The 25,000-nt window shown below is 36.0% G+C and overlaps 1 protein-coding gene across 1 annotated transcript in view; it reads right to left on the reverse strand.

Annotated features, from left to right (window-relative positions):
- LOC137630516 (uncharacterized) overlaps positions 1 to 25,000 on the reverse strand; it is a 470,796-nt gene that overhangs the window by 216,016 nt on the left and 229,780 nt on the right. The window lies entirely within an intron of this gene.

Consider the following 25,000-nt stretch of genomic DNA (forward strand, 5'->3'; position numbering starts at 1 on the left):
CTGCTCCCCATCAGTGACGACCAGTTCCTTGCCTTCTTCTTGAAAGGACTCTGCAAGCATGGTGGAGAGGTAGCTGAAGAGCTCCACTTTGTTGCTATCAACTCGCAGGAAACTTTGCCAATTTCCTGGTATGACTGCTGAGTCGACAACACGCCGACGTACTCCCTTTCCACGCTGTTCTCTGGTTGATGCCTTCAGGGAATCTGCTCTGTAGCTGTCCCACACAAGGTCAAGACGTGATACATGTTGGAAACGTTGTACAACGTATGGGATGAACACTTGCTGTGCATATTCCTCGAACGTGTTGGCAGTACCCGGCTTCAACATCTGTACGATTACTGCTCCATCGAGGACAACAGCAGTGACAGTAGGAGCTTCAAACTGAGGCTTCAAACTGGTGTGCCTTCAAGGCACACCAGCAAGTCACTCTTGCTCCCTAGGTACAGTCTCCCTCCGTCAGATAAAGCTGGAGGGCATTGCTGATTTTCATGCCTGAAGAACTCTTCTAGATTCCCATCACGGGTCTGGCAGCCGATATATAATCGTGCGAAGAGCGCAACATCATTCTTCAGAGATTTGACCTGTTCTTTTCCTTTGGGTATATTGGGTCCTCTCTTGGTCGCAAACAGTGGTAGCTTGTTCCGGTGGATTGCCACCTCAATGGACTTGGTTCTGTCCACGATGCATTCCTTTGAGAATGCTTCAAACTGGTCTTGGCCAATCTGCTTGGCGTTACGGACTGTTTCTATGACTGCAGGGTCTGCGATCTCCTTTGTGTCGAGCACCAGCAAGTCCTGACTGTCTGTAACTGAACAGTTCTTGGCAGTTCTCCGAGTTCATCAAATTTGACAAAGTTTGCAGCCATTGTCGTGTATCCACTCCCAGGGTCTCGGCGTTTAGACAGTACTGGGCAGACAAGTGACTCTGTTGTCTCCTCTTGACATACAAGACACAGCTTCCAGTTTGTCTCAGGAGGTGTTGTGGGAGTACGTTGCTCAAAAGTATCGACCAGTTGGAACTTCTTTGCCATGGCTGCAGTCTGGAACAACGCGTCTCTGATGTCAGGTGGTGCTGCTGCTGCCTCACCTGCAAAGACACAAAACACCACCATGTTACCACAAGTTACTACTACAAGCACCATGACTATCAACACTATACTATTACTGCAGCCGCCGTCACTGCCACCAACGCTGCCGCTGCAAAGTAAAATTCATTTTCTTGTGAAATGGTAGCCAAATTATTTGGTAAGCACAGAAGTATGTGTAATTGTACAATACTTATCACCTCTAGCACACTTATCACCTTTAGCATCCACAAAAAGACAAATTATGGTACATATTCAATGACGCTAACGGTAAATAGCGGCCATTTTGAAAAATGGCCGCCAAATGTGCTACGGGGAGAATCTTGAATGCCTCCATATCCAAAATTGTTCAGAATGTATTAATCCACATGTGTGCCAATTTTGGTGCTTTTAGAACAATTTGAACAATTGGTTTCATATTTCTTACTATGCCGCTGGGCTATATATATATATATACAGTATATATATATATATATATATATATATATATATATATATATATATATATATATATATACACACACACACACACACACACACATATATATATATATATATATATATATATATATATATATATATATATATAAATTTTTCTTCTGTACTTTTTTCTTTCATTATCCTAACGTTGTTCATTTTTCTTGGCCTAAAATCTCTCTCTCTCTCTCTCTCTCTCTCTCTCTCTCTCTCTCTCTCTCTCTCTCTCTCTCTCTCTCTCGTGCCTGAATGTTAATGAAATACACGTATAACGAGAATTAATGTCAGCGCATTTGCTGGCAAACAAGAAGCAATTGATCTTCAGAGAGAGAGAGAGAGAGAGAGAGAGAGAGAGAGAGAGAGAGAGATTACTTTTTATAATAAATGGCCAGTATACCATCAGCCACTATTTAGGAATTGGCAAAAATAATAATAAAAAGTTGATTTTTAAGGATTTAAGAAAGCCCTTGCCAGCCTCTTTAGTAACACTTGTCAAAAAAAAACCTTATTACATATCATATTTCGTAAACGGCAAGTATACATAGAAGTTTAAGCTGATTACAATGACATCTAACGTTCATAAAATTTCATTAAAAAAAAAGAAGACTGTTTACTACCACCACACTGAAGTATTGCCACATCTGTTGAAAAAACTCTAAGCCGCACACCTGTGAAACATCTGCGCTGTCAATGAAACATTTGTGTGTCGATTTTCCTCCGGCTGCTTCCAATCGATATGATGGTTTAGATTTTAGAAGCTTCTTTGAATTAAAAGCAGGTTTTTAGCATTTAATCACCTTAATCACCTGGAGTAATCCCTTAGGAGAGATAAAAAAATAAGAGATTTAGTGGAATTAGGTTGATAATAAATTAGGATAAGAATTAAAATTGAATTTGCTCATATTCGTTTTCCTGCCCCTCCCCTACCACCACAATTTATGAATATGTAAAGAGAATATATCTGGCGTGTTATTCTACGACCCCCCACCCCCAAATTGGCAAAGCCGCCTACAAATTGCCCAATTCAATTTAAAAACATCCGCTGGGGCTTGATTACAGCGATTCATATCTCCTCGTTTTGCCATTTAGCTTAGAAAAAAAGTGGCAGCTATTATACCTAGTTTGTTACATGGATACTCTATTCCGAGAGAGGAATCATCAGTGAACGGCGAGTTGGAACTCTGATGAATGGTGGAAATTTCCGGTGCACGGTTAGACGTGTTTGCTCGAACGCTATCAATCATTTTCTTGAATCTCATCCAATTTGTTTGGTACTCCGCCGCTAAAACTGCTGCGTCCGTACCCCGTCTCTATTACCAGCCTTCCGCGTGACATGAAATGTGTGTGGCAATCTTAACAGAACAGAACAGAACTAAGGGGGTGGGGGGGGGGGCGGGCAATCATAACAGAAAATAACCAGCCTTACCGAGGTGGGGCCATAGTAACAGAACAGAACCAGCCTTACTAAGGTGGGGCAATGGACAGAACAGAACCAGGTTCAACCAGCCTTATCAAGGTGGGGCAATGGACAGAACAGAACCAGGTTCAACCAGCCTTATCAAGGTGGGGCAATCGACAGAACAGAACCAGCCTTACTGAGGTGGGGCAATCGTAAAAGATCAGAACCAGCCTTTAAAACTTACATAAAGATTGTTGAAGATCGATGTAGTCCAGTTGGCTTCATAATTCCAGTAGCCTACATTTCATGGGAGGCCAAGGAGAAATCTTACAGCTCTTACTTTATAGCAGATACCGTTGTGCTTAGCACAAGAGAAACTATTGACAACGTTTCTTTGTATAACAAAATCGCTGAGCTTGAAAAAATGTACTCAAAAGCATTTTTATTCAATTTATTAAGTACTTTTTAGCAGATAACAGTGTTTTCAATACAGCATTTCATAGAATTAATAAAAATGATTTGATTACGTTCGGCTACAATGTACAACAGCCAGACATCTCCTTTGTTTTTAGTGAAATGTACCATAATCAATGAAGCCAACTGTACCGTTACCTACTATGGTGAGTAATCAGGTAAATGGGAGGCAACGCAAGAGCTCATTCTAACATAAGGTAGGACACTATAACAACAACAGGTAAATCTTCTTCCCTACTGTTATCTCTACATTAAGGGGTCGGTTGCCTGATGTGCCCTCTCCAATACCTTCTATCAAAGGCATCCTCTTCTACCAAACTTCTTCTCTCCATATCATCCTTCACCTTATCTTGCCATCTAATTCTCCCTTTTTATAACCTTCTTCTTCCCCACCGTTATCCCTACATTAAGGGTCGGTTGCCTGATGTGCCCTCTCCAATGCCTTCGATGAAAGGCATCCTCTTCCACCAAACCTCTTCTCTCTGTATCATCCTTCACCTTATCTTGCCATCTAATTATCTGCCTCCTTCTTGATCTTCTCCCCCTATCAGGTTCCTCCTAATCCCTCCTCACTCCCTCCCCACCTTCCATCCTTAACAGGTGTCCACACCATCTCAGTCGTGACCCTCTTATCTTCACTACACCTGCCATTCTTTTTATTTTACTATTTTTAACAACAACAGGTATATGGGAGGATACAAATGTCTACGCTTCTTCCGCATCACAGATAAGAATTCGAACATCTTTTCTTTGATATCAGGAACTGCTGCGTTTCTAACGCAATGACGTAAAAATTCGTTATATCACGTATGGTTTTGCACGGCTCTCTCTCTCTCTCTCTCTCTCTCTCTCTCTCTCTCTCTCTCTCTCTCTCTCTCTCTCTCTCTCTCTTGTATCTAACTTTACAAATGGTTTTGCCAAGTTTCTAAAACACGAGTGTTCATGTTAAAGGTTAAAGGTGTCTGGTTTTAGTTCCATTTTCATGAGAATAGATGCTCACCAAAACGTCAGCAGGGCAAGTCTAACTCCCCACTGTGGTGCCCAACCACAGCAGTGGCCTCCCCAGTGAACAGCTCAAATTCACGGTCCTTGTAGGGGATCGATCTGCTACCATCAAAATGCTAGGCGAACACGTTACCAATTTACTTTGTTCTCATCAATATTCCTGACGACTGAATAGGTTTAATACTGAATCAATAATCACATAGCGTATGGGAATAGAGCCTTTCCTTATATTGAACATCAACCTTGATCGAGAGAGAGAGAGAGAGAGAGAGAGAGAGAGAGAGAGAGAGAGAGAGAGAGAGAGATTCAAATAAACTACATGAAATGAAAAACCCATGAAATGAAATAATTAAAAAACAACAAGCAATGTTTATAAACAAAATGAAAGCCATGAAAGAAACAAAATATTAGAGAGAGGAAATATATGAAAGCGATTCAAAGCTGAACCCAAAAGACCACAAATGCTCATGTATTGGAAGAAAAGTTTTTCACAAAAACAAATGGAAAAGGGACTGTGTTCTCTGTCACGTTTTTCTTTTTCCAAATATTAATTTCGAGTTTACTAAGCAAACAAGGCTACAAAGCGGCGACCCAATTTCTCCCGTTCAAAAATTAATGCGATGTCAGATGTCATGAAAGAATGGACATCAATTATCATCACAAGAACACTGCATATTATTATTATTATTATTATTATTATTATTATTATCATTATTATTATTATCATCATTACTTGCTAAGCTGCAACCCTAGTTGGAAAAGCAGGATGCTATAACCCCAAGGGCTCCAACAGGGAAAACGGCCCGGTGAGAAAAGGGAAAAAAAAGGAAAAAGGAAATATTTTAAGAGTAACAACATTAAAATATATATTTCCTGCATAAACTATAAAAATTAACAAAACAAGAGGAAGAGAAATTAGATAGAATATAGTGTGCCCGAGTGTACCCTAGCAAGAGAACTCTAACCCAAGACAGTGGAAGACCATGGTACAGTGGTTATGACACTAACTAACACAAGAGAACATTGGTTTGATTTTGGAGTGTCCTTCTCCTAGAAGAGCTGCTTACCATAGCTAAAGCCTCTCTTTTGCCCTTACCAAGAGGAAAGTGGCCACTGAACAATTACAGTGTAGTAACCCCTTGGGTGAAGAAGAATTGTTTGGTAATCTCAGTGTTGTCAGGTGTATGAGGAGAGAGGAGAATATGTAAAGAATAAGCCAGACTATTCAGTGTGTGTGTGTGTGTGTGTAGGCAAAGAGAAAATGAACTGTAACCAGAGAGAAGGATCCAATGTAGTACTGTCTGGCCAGTCAAAAGACCCCATAACTCCCTGGCGGTAGTATCTTTCCTTCTATGTCATCTTCCCCATACAACCTCATAACACACTTTCAGCTAACTTCTTTCCTTTAAAACACTTTTTGTTCGTAATTTTGGTAACATATTGAAAGCTTCCCTTTGTTGAGGATGGATGGTGGGGAGGGTGGGAGGAGGGCTTGGGAAAAACCTGTTAAGGGGAGAGGATCAAGAGGTAGGCAGAAAATTAGATGGCGAGATAAGGGGCAAGATATGGAAAGAAAAAGTTTGGTGGAAGAGGATGCCTTTGATAGAAGACATTGGAAAGGGCAAATACGGCAACCGACCCCTTAATGTAGGATTAACGGTTGGGAAGAAGAAGAATGAGATAAAAAGGGAGAATTAGATGGCGAGATAAGGTGAAGGATGATATGGAGAAGAAGTTTGGTGGAAGAGGATGCCTTTGATAGAAGGCATTGGAGAGGGCGCTTCAGGCAACCGACCTCTTAATGTAGGATTAACGGTTGGGAAGAAGAATGAGATAAAAAGGGAGAATTAGATGGCGAGATAAGGTGAAGGATGATATGGAGAAGAAGTTTGGTGGAAGAGGATGCCTTTGATAGAAGGCATTGGGGAGGGCACATCAGGCAACCGACCTCTTAATGTAGGATTAACGGTTGGGAAGAAGAAGAATGAGATAAAAAGGGAGAATTAGATGGCGAGATAAGGTGAAGGATGATATGGAGAAGAAGTTTGGTGGAAGAGGATGCCTTTGATAGAAGGCATTGGGGAGGGCACATCAGGCAACCGACCTCTTAATGTAGGATTAACGGTTGGGAAGAAGAAGAATGATATAAAAAGGGAGAATTAGATGGCGAGATAAGGTGAAGGATGATATGGAGAAGAAGTTTGGTGGAAGAGGATGCCTTTGATAGAAGGCATTGGGGAGGGCACATCAGGCAACCGACCTCTTAATGTAGGATTAACGGTTGGGAAGAAGAAGAATGAGATAAAAAGGGAGAATTAGATGGCGAGATAAGGTGAAAGATGATATGGAGAAGAAGTTTGGTGGAAGAGGATGCCTTTGATAGAAGACATTGGAGAGGGCGCTTCAGGCAACCGACCCCTTAATGTAAGGATAATGGTGGGGAAGAAGATGATTTCGTTCATTCGTGCGTTTTAGAACGACCTGCACTGACACTGCAGGTCACGGGTTCTTGCCAAGGCAGCACGGAAGAATAAGATTGGAAATATCCTTGTCTCGCAATGTTTCTGCAACCTCATCGACCTTTTGAGCTATGGATATGGAGCAGGAGTATAAGGAACACATTGAAAGAGGTACACTATCTTATTTTTCTTCCTCTGTTTTTTTACTTTATCAAGTTTTTAGTTTAAATATGAAAGACCTATTTTAATGTTTTTACTGTTCTTCTCTTGTGATTTATTTATTTCCTTGGTCCTTTTTCTCACTGGGCTACTTTTGCCTGTTGAAGTTCTTGGACTTGCGTTTCCAACTAGAGTTGTAGCTTACCTAATAACAACAACAACAACAACAACAAAAACAATAATAATAATAATAATAATAATAATAATGAAAAGCGATTTCTTTCTCTAATAGTGGCTCATTCTTGGCTTTTGTATAAGGCATCTGTATAAAAACTAAACCATATAAAAATGTATTCTGAAAGAGGTATATTTAGCAAATAAAGCTTATATTGTCTATTGGGTTCGTACGTGACATACAGTCCGTTTAGTTGAACAAAAGTTGACACTGATAAACAAGTTGATGACACTACCAAAAGACATACTGTATAATGAAAACAAATCATATTTACATATGAAAAAAGGTACTCTTTAATCTACAATTTGGTTTGTTTTCAACTGACCCTTTAATGTTAATTTTTTTTTAATTCAAAAGCTGACATCATAATTGATTCCCATTCTCTGTTTAAATATAATGCAGTTGCATTTCAATTTAATTGACATTTTCACAATGTTAATAAAACACTAATACAGATTTTATGCTGTTCATTGTTTTCTTCAATCTTCGATTTATATAATTATCATTATTACTAGCCAAGCTACAGTCCTGGATGGGAAAGCAGAATACTACAAGACCAGGGGCTCTAACAGAGAAAGTAGCCCTGTGAGGAAAGAAAATGAGGGAATCGCATATGAACTATGAATGTTATGAATAAAATATAAAACATTTCAAGATCAGTAACAACGTTAAAATAAAGAAGATCAGGCATATATGTGGATCTATCAGTTTAATTATCTAACAATCTATCTACTTATCTGTGTATGCATATATATATATATATGTATATATATATATATATATATATATATATATATATATATATATATATATATATATATATATATTATATATATCATATTATATATCATATATATATATATATATATATATATATATATATATATATATATATATATATGTGTGTGTATATACAGTATATATATATATGTATATGTATATATACAGTATATATATATATATATATATATATATATATATATATATATATATATATATATATATATGTATGTATATATATGTACATACAGTATATATGTACATTACATACATTTATGTAGACAGGTAAAAGATAAAAAAAAATTAAAACTTGCAACAAAAGCATAATTTCAGTTTTCCAATGATATGTTGTACAATTTCCTATTGCCAACTGGGAATTGGATCTAAATGGAAATAGAACAGAACCACTGGTAAAACCTGCAATGTTTTTTTTTATTCATAAAATTCGTGATATACCTTTAAAAGGGAGTACATTTCTTGCTACTGATATGAAATAGAAACCTTTTGTGCGTGTGTCAATACCATTCCTATTATTATGATTCACGATTTCATTTATGATTAATGCTTTATATAATTTTTTACTGAATAAAACTTACTCAAATTATTACTATAATTATCATCCTCAGTAGTACTTATAATAACCAACCATGTAGCTCAGACGTAGATTAACACACTTCAGCAGGCGCGTGAGCAAGTGAAAGTAGAGTAGCAATTATTATTATTATTATTATAATTATTATCATTATTACTTGCTAAGCTACAACCCTAGTTCGGAAAGCAGGATGCTATAAGCCCAGGAACTCCAACAGGGAAAATAGCCCAGTGAGGAAAGGAAACAAGGAAAAATAAAATATTCTAAGAACATTAAAATAAATATCTCCTTTATAAACTATAAAAACTTTAACACAACCAAAGGAAGAGAAAAAAGATGGAATTGTGTGCCCAAGTGAACCCTCAAGCAAGAGAACTCTAACCCAAGACAGAGAAAGACCATGGGACAGAGGCTATGATACTACCCAAGACTAGAGAACAATGATTTAATTTTGGAGTGTCCTTCTAGAAGAGTTGCTTACCATAGCTAAATAGTCCTTTCTACCCTTACCTAGATAGAAGTAGCCACATAATAACGATAGTGCAGTAACCCCTTGGGTTAAGAAGAATTGTTTGGTAATCTCGGTGTTGTCAGATGTAGGAGGACAGAGGAGAATATGTAAAGAATAGGCCAGACTATTCGGTGTATTTGTAGGCAAAGGGAAAATTAACCATAACCAGAGAGAAGAATCCAATATAGTACTGCCTGGCTAGTCAAAAAACTTCATAACTCTCTAGCGGTAGTATCTCAACGGGTGGCTGGTCCCCATTGAAGCAAGTGGTACAATACTTAATGATATAGCCATCAGTACTAGCGAAGATCAATATCCTGACAACAGTAACGAAGATAAGAAGGATCTTGATTCAAGATAACTACTCATTATGAATAACATTAAAAAAAAAAAAAATTCTTTACTTTCAAGGATCTTCTCAAAAAAAATAAAAAAATCCTAACTAGCACAATCAGGTCTTTCGATAAAACTTGGTTTAAAGATGGATTTTATTACCCGACAATCAGGCGTCAGCAAGTGGGTAAAGCCAGTGTATTTTCGTCTGTGGTTTGACTCGTAAAACTTCATTTCCGTTTGATGAGGTCGTTATTCGCCTTTTGTCGCTGAACTGTCCGGTCTCTAGGGCACCGGAAACGCGAATAGCGGTATTTGTGAACCGAAAAGGAAGCAAAAAAGATTTCTCTAACCCTCAGCCTAAAGGAAAGATTAGGGTTAAGCTAAGAGTCCCCATCAAAAGCGAAAGCTCTGGGCAATCTCTGTGTGTGTGTGAGTGTGTGTGTGTGCCCAGTTGGAAAAGCAAAATGCTATAATCCCAAAGGCTCCAATAGGGAAAAATAGCCCAATGAGGAAAGGAAATAAGGAAAAAAATAAATGATGAGAACAAATTAACAATAAATCATTCCACAAACAGTAACAATGTCATATATAAACTATAAAAAGACTCATGTCAGCCTGTTCAACATAAAAACATTTGCTGCAACTTTGAACTTTTGAAGTTCTACTGATTCAACTACCCGATTAGGAAGATCATTAAGGAAGAAAGCGGTTATATTTTCCACTACAACCTGTCTATAGGGACTTATCCAATCTCCTCTTTAGGAAAAAGAAGAGATGGGGTCATTCCCCGTTTACCACTTTACACCAGAGAGTTTTCTTGTCCTTTCTCTGAGGAACAGAGAGAGAGAGAGAGAGAGAGAGAGAGAGAGAGAGAGAGAGAGAGAGAGAGAGAGAGAGAGAGAGAGCTATCTTAGAATATAAAGAAACTTTCATTATACCTTCTAAGAAACGAAATGAAAATTTCCAACAAGAGGGAAATCAGGTAGAAGTAAGAAAACATTTTCCCGAACTTTATTTTAACTTTATTTTATGGAAAAGTAAAATATAGCTAAACTTACTCAACATTTTTTCTTTAGGGGGTGGATGAAAGATGGCGAAAGCTTTTATTTTACTGGTAAAGAGTCTATATATTAATACGATAGCGTGTGTTATTCATTTTGTCACGCTTCAAAGAAAACGGAAATAATTTCATGGTATACTCTTACAAATTCACGCTTCAAAAAAACGGGAATAATTTCATGGTATATTATCAAAAATTCACATTAGACTTTGATTACTTAACCAAAGGACATATATAGTTTTCCCAATTTTGTCTTTAGCCCTGACTTTTTTTTTTTTAAATTAGACAAAAAATTGAGATCTATCAATTTCCATAACCTAGATTATAAAATTGATCTCGGGATATTTTATTCAAACATATATAGGTTAGGAACAAGATAATTAGCATTAAAAATATCATTTCACGTAATTTACACGGGTTCCGCTAGTAGTAAATGAGAAAAAGAAAAAGTTTTCAAAAAATGCCGTGAAATAAAAAAAAGGGAAATTTCTCATTGGTATCTTTGAAATATTTCAACACTGGATACAAGGTGAGACAAGGATCCTCTTAGTGGGTCCTATAGTCAATCCTTTTTAGCGAGGCAGATATGCACCGACTCTCAGGGGTGCCCTTTTAGCTTGGAAAAGTTTCCTGACCGCTGATTGGTTGCACAAGATAATTCCAACCAATCAGATAGCAGGAAACTTTTCCGAGCTAAAAGAGCACCGATGCGAGTCGGTGCAAATGCGCCTCATTAAAAAAAATTAGTATAGGTGAGACATTACTCAAGTTGGGTAGGTTACAGAAATAAAAGTTCTCATAAAAGATTAAAAAAGGACAATTCTTCAAGAAATTGCGTCCAACCGATAGATATCTGACCTAACTTGACCTGACTTAACATATACTACATCTGAAGGTAACTCTAACTGCGCTTCAATATACCAGAATCGTCCACGCAAGAAAAGGTAACGTAAAATGGCATGTTCTTACTGAATATAGAATTCAAATATAAATCATAACTGTGTATTATATCGAAGCTGTAAACAAACATCTAGTTTATTCTAATTGTTTTGGAAACATTATTCAGTAGTTACTTCATTTGGATCAAAACATTTGAGGTTACACTCGGGCACACTATTCTATATTATTTATTTTCCTCTTGTTTTGCTGAAGTTTATATAGGAGATACTTATTCTAATGCTGTTACTGTTCTTAAAATCTTGTATTTTTCCTTGTTTCCTTTCCTCACTGGGCTATTTTCCCTGTTGGAGCCCCTGGGCTTATAGCATCCTGCTTTTCCAACTAGGGTTGTAGCCTAGCAATTAATAATAATAATATCAAACCTTGAAACAAACCCCTAGTTTGTTCTTCTTTTTGGAAACGGAAGAAGCCCATTCAAGTCATTATCTTTCGTTTTTCGCTACTTAGACCTCTAAGAAATATTCCTACGTCTTCAAGAACTACAAAGATTTTTTTCCGTCACACACGCACAAAAAGAAAAAAAACGAAAAAAAAAAAAAAAAAAAAAAAAAAAAACGGAATCGAATGTTAATTCCATTAAGTTTCAAGTCTCGTCGACACACGAAAGTGTAAAATCCAAAATCCAATAAAAAAGAAAAAAAAACCCCTTCCAAAAAAAAAAAATACAATGAAACTTCATTCGAAGTTTAATCGTATCTGGGTCAAATATAGATTTTTTTCTCTCGCTACCACTTTTAGAGCAACCTACTCTAGCTATTTGGTTGTTGGGTGTCACACCGGGGATGTGTATATACATTAAAACGGTGCGCCATACTATCTTTCGCGGTAGTAAAAACTATCGTTAAAACTAGTGTCATTCAGTAGCAGACCCAATTCCACTTCGCCTCCCTTCTATTACCAGGGTTATTGCCAATCTTACGGGTATAGGCTCACATCTGTCTACTCTATAGAGCTATGAGTGTAAATAGAAATACACACTAGATATATATATATATATATATATATATATATATATATATATATATACACATATATATGTGTGTATATATATATCTATAATATATATATATATATATATATATATATATATATATATATATATATATATATATATATATAAAAGCATATACATAAGTAAAAATAAAATGGTCAATGCTGCTATCATCATTATTTTGAAGCTTTCGACTTAACTTCTGTCATTTTCACCCTATCTGTAATTGTTATTAAGCAAAATTCATAAAAATTATCATAAGTAGATAATTAGGAAGATATACTTCCAGGAACCCCCCAACTAGCTTTAAAATCAAACCAATCAAAGAAGATAAAACTATATAAGAGACCTTATTACTATTATACGTAGTCACCCATAGGAAACGATGAACACCCATCCAGAACAGCAACCCACAGACCAGAAAAGGATGAATGGGTCACCGGCAACCGAACAGGTATGCCCTCATTCAAGCTGGTCTTGAAAATGTATAACGACTCCAAGAATTTCAGTTGGCTGACTCTACTATGTCTGCCATTGATTTTGAAATTTACTTTTGAAATGGCATGACCAGATTTAAATAAATGATCATAATTGGCTGAAATTGGTTTCTTCCTTAAAGGTCTATTGGTTCGTACTGATCTGCCCATGTGCTCCGAAATCCTACACTGAAGCTGTCTCCTACAGTAAAGCTGTCTAGACGTGCTGCTAGTGTAGTACTCATTACAGAGTGCAAATTGATAAATGTAAATGACAACATTATATTTTTTATAATCAGATTGAGAAAGGTGTTGTCCACTATGACAGCTTTCCACATCCTTTCTCAACCCGATAATCCAGCGAGACCGACAGCCAGATATCCATCAAAGGTCAAGACCAAGGCCAACCTCTATATTGGCCTTGGTCAAGACACTCCGATCGGCTCAAAGAATATGAAGACGCACCTGCAGGGAATTAATTTTGGCTAAACCTTCCACGCACTTAATACAGCCTTCTTAGAACAACTGGAAACACCCTTCTGCTTTCATGTGTAAACTGTCACTGTCCAATATTTTTCTCATTTTATTGTACCCCTTGGAGAGGACCCATGTGTATTGGTTGAAATTTAGTGACTTTTCCATTTCCTTCGTTTGTTTTATGGGCCTTCTTGAAGAAACGTGTTAAGCTGTTCGATTAGTCAGAATATATATATATATATATATATATATATATATATATATATATATATATATATATATAATATATATATATATATATATATATATATATATATATTTTTTTTTTTTTTTTTTTTCAAAAAGGCTCATAAAAGAAACACAGGAAATATGAATAAATCACACTATATTTCGGTCAATAAACATCGACCCTCTTCAGGATGTAAAGTAAAAGTAAGGAATACAGTGGAGAGTGACGGTTTATATATGAAAGCAAAAGGGTGTGTTCAATTGTTCTATAGTTGTTATAATTGCTGGAAGGATTAAATTTGGCTAATCCTTCCAGCAATTATAACAACTATAGAACAATTGAACACACCCTTTTGCTTTCATATATAAACCGTCACTCTCCACTGTATTCCTTACTTTTACTTTACATCCTGAAGAGGGTCGATGTTTATTGACCGAAATATAGTGTGATTTATTCATATTTCCTGTGTTTCTTTTATGGGCCTTTTTGAAAAAACATGTTAAACTGTTCGATTACAGTTATAAATAAGACATATATATATATATATATATATATATATATATATATATATATATATATATATATATATATATATATATATATATATATATATAATATATATTATATATGTATATATATATACATATATATATATAATATATATATATATATATATATATATATATATATATATATATATATATATATATATATATATATATATATATATATATATATACACGTGTGTGTGTGTGTGTGTGCGTTGTGTCTGTCTGGAAATCACGACAGCTGAATATCTCTTATAAACATCCCACCAAAGATGTATAACGCACACGCAGCTGTCACAAGAAAAATCGATAAAAATTTATCAGCTGGCCAACAGAATGGGATATTAACCCTCCCATGAGAACTTGAGACGTCCGATTCGGCCACCTGATGACCACAGATAATCCGGAGTCCCCAAGGGGCAGCTTCCCTTCTCAATGACCCTTCCCCTGAGGCTATTTACAGACTTCAATGACCTTTGGTATTTATCGTTAATTATAGTCAAAACTCATCCGTTCCAAGAAGTTCCATCAGAACAATTCCTCAACCAAACCATTGTTCTCTAGTCTTGGGTAGTGCCATAGCCTCTGTACCGTGGTCTTCCACTGTCTTGGGTTACAGATCTTTTGCTTGAGGGTATACTCAAGCACACTATTCTATCTTATTTCCCTTGTTTTGGTAAAGTTTTTAAAGTTTATAAATGACCTATTTATTTTAATGTTGTTACAGTTCTTAAAATATTTTATTTTTCCTTGTTTCCTTTCCTCATTGGGATATTCTTCCCTGTTGGAGCCATTGGGCTTATGGCATCCTGCTTTTCCAACTAGGGTTGTAGCTTAGCAGGTAATAATAATAATAACCAAAAGATAACAGTCATAATTACAGCCAACAGCCACACATTGAAGCCTTTTTTCACTGACATTAACTGCCTCATCTGAACTCTTAAATCTGTTCTGGCCACTCCAGCTACAACTCTGTAGAAAGCACAGCCTCATTAAGTAACAGTAAGAAAATGCGAGAGAAATTCCATAAACGAAAAGATGAAAACGTCCCATTTCTCATCCAGCTTTGAGATCTAAGAGGATTTTAAAATGTCACTTCTGCGAGGAGACTGCTTATTCTTTCGCGCTCTAAAACATCCCACGCAAATAATATTCCAGAAAAGCGAAGAAAATTAAGTCAGGGCCATAAAACGTCTTGAGGAAACGTTATTTCTCAATGTCAACTCGGTCAACGAATGAGGCAACCACAGAGATAACAATAGTAGTGGGATATATTATTATTATTATTATTATTATTATTATTATTATTACTTCATTATCATTATTATCATTATTATTACCATTAGTAGTAGTAGTAGTAGTAGTAGTAGTAGAAGATAAGCTACAACCCTAGTTAGAAAAGCAGGATGATATAAGCCCAAGGGCTCCAACAAGGAAAAATAATCAAGTGAGGCCATGAAATAAGGAAATAAATAAACTACAAGTGAAATATTGAACAATCATAAAATATTTTAACAGTAATGTTCTGCAGTGCAGCGATCTTTACCAACGATGCCCCTAAAAAGCTAATATATAGACTACTACTGAAATTAGAATGTTATTTCTACTTCCACTATTCGTATAATTCTTTCAAACTAGCCATATTTTTATCATAAAATAAATGATTTAAATAATTATAATAAAAAAATCTCATGATTTTTTTCCCCTTGAACCGTCGCTGTGTATTTAGTTTCTGAAGTGTTTAATCAGAAGACAAAGACCATACAAGGAAATAAAGGAAAGGTAGTTAACGTCAATAAAGATCTAATTGGATAAGATAGTTATAATGTGACTTCAGTAACTCTTACGACTTCACAAAGAAAGCCAAAAACATCACAAAATATGAAAGCTTATTTTCAGTTAAAATGAGTTCTATAAAAGAACATGAAAATCATAGCATAATTCAACATTAAGCTGATCAAGTTAATACTATGATCGTACAAATCAAAGTACTGAAAGAAATATCTATCCTGAAATATTCCACTGGGTAATTGTTCTAAACACTGGATATTAGACATGTAACGATTAAAGGTTTAACCCCCCCCCCCCTGAATGGCAGGGGCAAGGGACAGTAATATTGCCCTATCGAGCATGACAATGCCATAGAGAGTGACCATATACATATGATCAGCGCCCAAGTCGCCCTCTCCACTCAAGCTAGGATCAAGGAGGACCAGGCAATGGCTGCTGATGACTAAGCAGATAGATCTATAGGCTCCCCCAAATCCCTATTATTAGCTTACAAGGATGGTGAGGTTACAGCGACCAAAGAAACTAACGAGTTTGAGCGGGACTCGAACCCCAGTCTGGTGTTCACCAGTCAGAGACGTTACCACATCTGCCACTATAACCCTTACCCAGGATTTACTGCAATTCAATTATAATAGTTTGTTTCTACCCCTAACAACACCACACCGCCCGCCCCATAAAAAAATACCCGAAATATATTTTTGAGTTAACCCATTTTTGATATCATCCCACACCAATCTGCAGTTAGTTCCACGCTGCGGTAATTTCAAACGCGTGTTAACCACTAATAAACTCTTAATGAATCTCTCTTACGGCTGAAACTACGATTCGGCATAAAGGGGGCCATGGCTAAAACCCCTTACTATTTGATAAGAATTATGGGTGATTCATGCCATCGACTTTTTTCCCCACGCTATTTTCAGATCGATATTTTATTAATTCACGTTTAATATATAATCCAGTTTCCATCATTTCAATTAACTTGAAATATTACTAAAAAGATGACCTCAGAAAAAGATTGTCAGAGGGTATAATTAATTAATATATATATATATATATATATATATATGACAGATAATAGATGGATAAAAAAAAATAGCAAAAGGGATCCCAAGAGATTACAAACGAAGCAAGGGAAGGAGGACGATGGCTTGACGAGCTAAGAAAATTTGCGGGTATGGACTGGTATAGAAAGACCATAAACAAACACGAGTGGAAAGACAGGTCTGAGGTCTTTTCCCTGCAGTGGACTAGCAAAGAAGAGAAGAAGAACAGAGAGAGAGAGAGAGAGAGAGAGAGAGAGAGAGAGAGAGAGAGAGAGAGATTTCACGCCATTATATCTTCAGAGAAAGATCACACCTCCACTTTAAACTTTGCATCCTCACTACGCCGTGATAACTTCATGTCTTCGACGTGTCTGTCATGGATGAGTGTTTCCAACTCGTAGGGCCCAAGCGAAGCCTTATTTTGCCCTGCGAAGAATCTCTTGGGCTTCTTGAGATTTGCAAGTTTTCGTAGGTATCCCGTGATGGTTATAACTATTATTATTATTATTATTATTATTATTATTATTATTATTATTATTATTATCATTACTATTATTGTTACTTGCTAAGCTACAACCCTAGTTAGAAAAGCAGGATGCTATATGCCCAAGGGCTTCAACATGGAAATTACCCCTGTGAGGAAAGGAAATAAGGAAAAACTACAAGTGAAGTTAAGAACAATATTAAAAAAAAATGCAGATACATTCAGAATAACAGAATAGCGAGAGATCTCTAACCCAAGACAAAAAAGACCATTGTACAGAAGCTAAGGTACTACCCAAGACTAGAGAACAATGGTTTGATTTAGGAATGTCCTTCTACTAGAGGAGATACTTACCATAGCTATGCTTTAAAACAAAGTTGCTTGAGAAATTTACTTTCAAGAGAAATAATGAGTTACAAATCGCCTCTTTTTTTATTCTTCCTCTCTTTTTAAAAATCTAAGGGGAATTTACATGATCGTTAAAACGAGTCTTAAAAATCAACGTTTCTATTTTATTTTTCTGAATTGTGGATTCTTATGGACTTTCAACCTTAGGGAAAGCTCATATAGCATTCTGTCGTTACAAATTTTGTTTATATTTTTTCCATGGCGTAATAAACATTCATATGATGTAAAGCAAAACGTCGTAAAAGATGATCTCTCTCTCTCTCTCTCTCTCTCTCTCTCTCTCTCTCTCTCTATTGCTCTGTTCTGCGTTTTATTCTTGTGTTCATCATTACAATCCCTTTTACAGGGATCATTCGATCTCATGTAACTTCTTTGTCTATTACTATTATTACTAGCTAAGCTACAATCCTAGTTGGAAAAGCACGATGCTGTAAGCCCATGGTCTCGAACAGGGAAAAATAGCCCAGTGAGGGAAGGAAATAAGGAAATAAATAAACTACAAGAGAAGTAATGAATAATCTAAATAAAATATTCTAAGAACATTAACATTAGAAAATATCTTTCATTTGTAAACCATATATGCAAAGAAAACCAACTGATTTTGGATTCAAGTTAGAGACTGGATTCATTAAATAGAGATTCACCTAGTCTCTATTCAATGAAGCTAGTCTTTAACTTGAAACCAAAATCCAACTATCTCTCTCTCTCTCTCTCTCTCTCTCTCTCTCTCTCCCTCTCTCTCTCTCTCAACATTAAGTCAAGCACATAGGTGTGCCATCACGGCCTGGCACAGCGGGAGTCCTGTGTTTTCGGTGCATATTCCAGCAATTCCTGGCAGAGGAGAGGGATGGAAGCGCCAGACTATTTAGCCGCAATTTATGGACGGGGAAGGAATGAAATCATAGCACGGCACCCTTTTCATGAACGCTCCTCCTGCGGCACCGATACAACAAAAACTTTTGGATTGGAGAAGTTGGGGGAAGGGAGAAAGGGAGGGGAAGGGAGAGAGGGGGGGTTATCAGGAAGGGGTTAAAGTGGAGCAGAAGACCGCCTCCTCCTCCTCAAGTCTTTTTAAGGTTGCCTTTCCACGAAGGAAACAGACTTTGCTCGATATGAGAAGTCTTCGACAATGGAAATATCCTGCCCTTTGCTCTCTCTCTCTCTCTCTCTCTCTCTCTCTCTCTCTCTTATACCAATTTATCCACGGAATCAAAGTAAACCAGCGAAATGTTGCTACTGCAAGTATTAGTATTAAAACTAATCAATGTTGTGCAAAGGGAAACTTTTGAAAATTCCACTATCACAACAACATAAGTGTCGGAGGAAAAGTCCTCTATCACAACATCAGTGTCGGATGAAAAGTCCACTATCACAACAACATCAGTGTCGGATGAAAAGTCCATTATCACAACAACATCAGTGTCGGATGAAAGGTCCACTATCACAACAACATGAGTGATGGATGAAAAGTCCACTATCACAACAACATGATTGAAGGATGAAAAGTCCATTATCACAACAACATCAGTGTCGGATGAAAGGTCCACTATCACAACAACATGAGTGATGGATGAAAAGTCCACTATCACAACAACATGATTGAAGGATGAAAAGTCCATTATCACAACAACATCAGTGTCGGATGAAAGGTCCACTATCACAACAACATGAGTGATGGATGAAAAGTCCACTATCACAACAACATGATTGAAGGATGAAAAGTCCATTATCACAACAACAGCAGTGTCGGATGAAAACTTCACTATCACAATAACATAGTGTCAGCTCAGACTAAGTAAAAAAACACACCAATCTTTATCAATATGCTACTCACCTTCCTACCTCTTACGCGCAATCACCATGACTTAACAACTGCATGTCATAATTTCATCAATACACCGTTTAGAGTTCCCTTAATTACTATCATTACGTAGAAGCGACAATGAACCCCAAATCTTCGTGTCATTCACCTCTTAGAACAGAAAATGAGATAATATCATGGAGATGAAGGGTAGTAATGGAAGATTCTAATTGCATACTGTCATACAGATTGACCGAATGATCGTTAACTTATTCATTAATATACATGTATGAATGTATGTATGTATGTATGTATATATATATATATATATATATATGACACGTAAAAAATCATTAGATAGATATACATGCAAACGCGCACCCCCCTTACCAGGGTAAAACCACTCCCTCTCTCCACTACCCTAGGGTCGAGGAGAGCTCAGTGTGACCCAACATTATATATATATATATATATATATATGTATATATATATATATATATATATATTCAGAAACTAGCTTTTTTATAATATAGATCCTTTGGAAGGATCTTTAGATGAAGGGTACACCAATCGACTCAAGTCCGCTAGGTCCAAACCATTTGGATTGGGTATCAGCCTCTGTTCGCTTAACTGACCCTTGCTGGGAAACGGAATGAAGCATGAATACAGGTAATTGAAAAGGAATCCATATATTATGAACTTTTCTCTGATTCATTTCAATAAAATGAATAGATATCAATCAGTAACGAGAAACAAAAACGTTCATTAAAACACGATTAGTTATAACAACGTTAGATATAAAAGAACAAATAAAGGAAAAACGTTTCGTAAAACAAAGGAGAAGCCCCAATTCCCCGTTCGGGGGAAAATAACACCTTTCTGTCTTTTTTCGGCTTTTTCTTTCCCGACAGGGAACAGCAGGAAACGATGTTGCAAAACCCCGCCACGTTAATCAGCGTAATGTAACTAACCTGACTCGATTTGAACATATAACGCTCGGTTTTTCTCATTCAATGTAGCAGGGGTTTATCAGGGAGAGAGAGAGAGAGAGAGAGAGAGAGAGAGAGAGAGAGAGAGGTTATGTACTTGCGATGAGAAAGACAATGTAGATGTTTCGTATGGATTGACTACATTGTCTGACGTCATTATTATCATGGTCAGAGAGAGAGAGAGAGAGAGAGAGAGAGAGAGAGAGTTATGTACTTGCCATGAGAAAGAGAATGTACATGATTCGTATGGATTGACTACATTGTCTAACGTCATTATTATCATGGTCAGAGAGAGAGAGAGAGAGAGAGAGAGAGAGAGAGAGAGAGAGAGCTACCATCTTCATAACTTAGAAATATCTAAACGGAAGGTTCTATTTCAGATCTAAAAGTTTTCTCACAAGGAAAGACTGAACCTAAACCTGGCTATGTTGGACAAACTAGAAAGTGTGACCGTGCTAGGTGATCTATATGCAAAAGATGCCTACTCAGAAAAACAGGTTAATGTAACAGTGTGTCAGACTTGTGAATAAGACTTAAGTAAGCACATTCGAAAATCAATTGATTGTAAAAATTATAAAAATTGCATCATAAGTATCCCCAAGAAGGAAAATTTCGATGAAAAATTTACTATCAGAAATGACTAATTTTTTTTTTCATTTTAACCCACTTGCAACACAAAAGAAGCTTTTCACCATTTAGATATTTTTATTAAAACAAATTGAATATATGAGTAAATATATTGCAATATTAAGCAATTAGATATGATATAACTGAAGGTAAGAGTGATATATTTATGTCAACTGTAGTTGCAAAATAAAAGAGACGATTCTTCAGAGATGATTAAAGTAGCCTGAGTAATAATTTTGAAGAGTTGATAGACCGTAAGGATAGGAAATATGACACTTAAGCTAATTGGCGGTAAGTTTCAACCCTTAGTAGATGGACTAGAGCCAAATCAACTTCTAAGTAATAAATTCTAGGAAAACAGAATAGGGAACTGAAGTCTGACGTCAAATTACCAAGTGCTGGTTCACAACAACTGCTTTAGGCGCTCACAGACCTGGGACTTGCCAGTGTTCTAACACAGCCACCCTTTAATTTTTTTCTTTTTTATATTTAATAAAATACACATTTACAACCTTACATTTATAACATATATACATTATAGTATATTTACATAAATTAATTTTCTTTCATTTTACATATGCTGTATTTACAATTGAAAATCTTTACTATTTATCTAAACATGTTTTTAAACAAAATATATATAGACTATAGTCAATTCTTTTTAGTGAGGCAGATTTGCACTAACTCGCATGGGTGCCCTTTAAGCTCGGAAAAGTTTCCTGATCGCTGATTGTTGGGCAAGAATGATTCTGACAAATCAGATAGCAGGAAACTCTTCCGAGCTAAAAGGGCACCGCTGCGAGTCAGTGCAAATGCGCCTACTTAAAAAAAAAATGTGTATAGTGAATACTTTTTTAACAAAAGTTTTAAATTCTATTTCATTTACATCATTCTAGAAAGTTATGAATATGTATATAAATGTGCAATAGTCAAGATATATATTCAAATAAGAGATGAAATATATCACAAGAAATGTTAAAGCACTTGTGATACATTAAAAAAAAAACAGTAATAAATAATACCCATAAAAAAAAACTGTAATCAGTAGCATAGAGCAGGAATCATTTATTTATTTTTTGGGGGGATTAATAAAAGTTAAATTTTTTTTTTTTTAAACAAAACGACAAAAATAATACGTTTCTGCAGGTACACTAATTATTAATAAATATATATTTTCAAAGATTGTATTTTTAGAGACAAACTAAAAAACCAAATTAATAAATAGAGTAGTATTACAAAGTGAAAAAAACACACAATAAAAATAGCAAAAAAAAAAGCAATAAAAATAGCAAACACGAAAAAAAAAAAATTACTAAAGAAAAGCGAAACATGAGAAATGATAACCAAAGTATTGTTGTTTCATAATAAAAAAAAATAACAAACAAGAATAAAAAAGAAAAAAAACGTGAATTACAAACACCACGCACCAGGAATAAACATTGTAAAAGTATCTAAGAAGGAAAAAAAAATTCAATAATACGAAACCATCATAATGATAAAATCCCAATCAATCAAGAAGCGTGAACTGTGATGAAGAGATTCTGTTATGACGTCATTATATTTTTTTCTCAAAAATCTAATCAAATGAAATGAACTCCCAATGATATGAGGTCTTAACGAGAGAGAGAGAGAGAGAGAGAGAGAGAGAGAGAGAGAGAGAGAGAATTTCCGTTACACCCAAGGCACAATTTTCAAGTTTAAATTTTGAAAAAATCATTTAAATTTTTCAAAACACGCACGAGAGAGAGAGAGAGAGAGAGAGAGAGAGAGAGAGAGAGAGAGAGTCCCATTAATGCTATAAAAACGAAGGCGGCCACACCCACTAGGATGCCACTTTTACACTCATTTCATTGATGCACACAAGGGCAGACATTAAAGGGAGGGGCCCTCCCCAAGAGAATAAAGAGGGGAGGGGGAGAGGAGAAAAGGAGGGGCGGGGAGGGAAAGTTCCCCTCGCCATATGAAAATACAGCCGCATATCATCCAGCAATACACGTTATGTCGGGTGTGTTCTTTAAAGATGAACTCAAGGAGTTATAGGCATCTCCAAAAAAATGGGCGGAATTTCTAAGGACTAAATAAATTCATACCAATTTTTTAAAGGATATAACCTAAAAAAAAGACTTTAAAAACCATGGTACTTTTAAGTACAGTTCTGAAAGTTGAATATTCCTCAGGCGGTTTGAAGAATGATAGGCTTCGAGCTAATTCATAATACCGAATATTAAATGAATGATCCTAGTTGTCTTCGAGACCATGATTCCCATAATAAATCAAAATAAGAAGACTGCTATAATACAGATTCACACTTAAGAAGACTGCCATAATATAGATTCAGACAAAAAGACTGCCATAATATAGATTCAGACAAAAAGACTGCCATAATATAGATTCAGACACAAGAAGACTACCATAATATAAATTCCGACACAAGAAGACTGCCATAATACAGATTCAGACAAAAGACTGCCATAATACACATTCAGACAAAAGACTGCCATAATACAGATTCAGACTCAAGAAGACTGCCATAATACAGATTCACATTAAGAAGGCTGCCATAATATAGATTCAGACTCATGAAGACTGCCATAATATAGATTCAGACACAAAAAGACTGCCATAATATAGATTCAGACAAAAGACTGCCATAATACAGATTCAGACTCATGAAGACTATCGTAATATAAATTCTGACACAAGAAGACTACCATAATACAGATTCAGACAAAAGACTGCCATAATACAGATTCAGACAAAAGACTGCCATAATACAGATTCAGACAAAACACTGCCATAATACACATTCAGACAAAAGACTGCCATAATACACATTCAGAAAAAAGACTGCCATAATACAGATTCAGACAAAGACTGCCATAATACAGATTCAGACAAAAGACTGCCATAATACACATTCAGACAAAAGACTGCCATAATATAGATTCAGACAAAAGACTGCCATAATACAGATTCAAACAAAAGACTGCCATAATACAGATTCAGACAAAACACTGCCATAATACACATTCAGACAAAAGACTGCCATAATACAGATTCAGACTCATGAAGACTACCGTAATATAAATTCCGACACAAGAAGACTACCATAATACAGATTCAGACAAAACACTGCCATAATACAGATTCAGACAAAAGACTGCCATAATACAGATTCAGACAAAACACTGCCATAATACACATTCAGACAAAAGACTGCCATAATACAGATTCAGACAAAACACTGCCATAATACAGATTCAGACAAAAGACTGCCATAATACAGATTCAGACAAAACACTGCCATAATACATATTCAGACAAAAGACTGCCATAATACAGATTAAGACAAAACACTGCCATAATACATATTCAGACAAAACACTGCCATAATACAGATTCAGACAAAACACTGCCATAATACATATTCAGACAAAACACTGCCATAATACAGATTCAGACTCATGAAGACTACCGTAATATAAATTCCGACACAAGAAGACTACCATAATACAGATTCAGCAAAACACTGCCATAATACAGATTCAGACAAAACACTGCCATAATACATATTCAGACAAAAGACTGCCATAATACAGATTCAG

This window comes from Palaemon carinicauda, chromosome 38, assembly GCF_036898095.1.
Source record: "Palaemon carinicauda isolate YSFRI2023 chromosome 38, ASM3689809v2, whole genome shotgun sequence".
Lineage (NCBI taxonomy): Eukaryota > Metazoa > Arthropoda > Malacostraca > Decapoda > Palaemonidae > Palaemon > Palaemon carinicauda.